Consider the following 1,441-nt stretch of genomic DNA (forward strand, 5'->3'; position numbering starts at 1 on the left):
TTGTTTTTCTAGAGCCTCTAATGCCTCATTTGTTTTATCTGTATTGTTTTGGATTTTTTTTAAGCTCTTGCTTGGTTTTGCTTGCAGTGTCCTATAATTCTTCAATTTTGTCTTTGACTCATTGAAAATATTCAATCATTGTTCTTTTAAATTCTATGTCTAAAAGTTTCATCAGACTATCTGGCATCAGGAAATCCATTGATACTGTGTCACTTTTTGGGGGTGACATCGTGCTTTGAGCTTGTGTAGGAGGTAAGGTGGCCTGCTTCCTATGTGGCATTGCTGTGGTAGAGTTTTTTATGTCTGAGGTTACAAGACACAGCTTCTTGATCTGAAGTCACCACCCCAGAAGAGAGTAGGGTAGCTACTTTTCCTGGGTTTCACTCTGCCTTCTGACTCAAGAGAAAATATGCTTCAGTTAAGAAGAGAAAAGGTCAGTGGAAGAAGCGTCCTCTGTCAGACAACTGCCACACCCAGGGTAGCCCAAGGTGTTTTTGTCTAAAGGCAGTTGATGGGCTAGATGTGAGGAAATACAAGGTGTAACACAGAGACCTGATTCAAAAACCAGGAAGCCTTGGTGTCCCCTTCAAGAACGAGCTCCAACTGTCTCATTCCCTTTGATTGAACTTAAGGGGTCCCACATGCTCCAGAAAAAGAGCAGTGACATCCCTTCCCAACAAAGTACCCCACTCAAGCTCCAACATTACTCCCTGTGTATGTCGGCTCCCATCATGAGTGTTGGTGTCAGGACCAGAGCTACCAGTGTAGGGACTTGGGGTCAGGACCAGAGTTCCAGGAGTGGGGTGTCAGGACTGGGGTTCCAGGCATGGTGTGTCAGTATCAGGACCAGAGATCCAGGTGTGGGATATTGGGACCAGAGTTCCCAGCCCAAGCTGTTGGGACTGGGGTTTCCCAGTATGGGGTGTTGGTGCTGGAACCAGGGCCTAAGCCAGAGTTCTTGGCACAGGACATGGGCACCAGGGCCCGGGTTCCAGGTGTGGAGTGTCTGTGGTGGGGCTGGGGTTCTGGGTTCAGGACATGGATGCTGGGCCCAGGGTTTGGGGCACGGGGTTTCAGGAGTGGGACTCAGTTCCCGGGTGTGGGGTGTCTGCAGTGGGGCTAGGGTTCTGTGCACAAGGCTTGGGCACCTGAGCCAGTGTTCCATGCCTGAGGCATACACAGTGGTGCCAGAGTTCTGGGTGTGGGGCTCTGTGGCAGAGCTGAGGTTCCTGGCACAGGCGGACAGTGACTGGACTAGAGATCTGGACGGATGCTAAGAAACTTTTAAGGCTGATATCTAGTTAATTTCAGTGTTGTTTTGAATAAAGCTTACTATATTATTAAGTTTCTCCTAATTATGTAGTCTATTACTACTGGCATAGGAATTTCCTTGTTTTCTCTAAGTGCATTTTAATGTTATGTTTCTATTCTCTATTCTCTA

The sequence above is a fragment of the Elephantulus edwardii genome, unplaced genomic scaffold, assembly GCF_000299155.1.
Source record: "Elephantulus edwardii isolate Elephantulus edwardi_28Jun2011 unplaced genomic scaffold, EleEdw1.0 scaffold00078, whole genome shotgun sequence".
NCBI classification, from domain to species: Eukaryota; Metazoa; Chordata; class Mammalia; order Macroscelidea; family Macroscelididae; genus Elephantulus; species Elephantulus edwardii.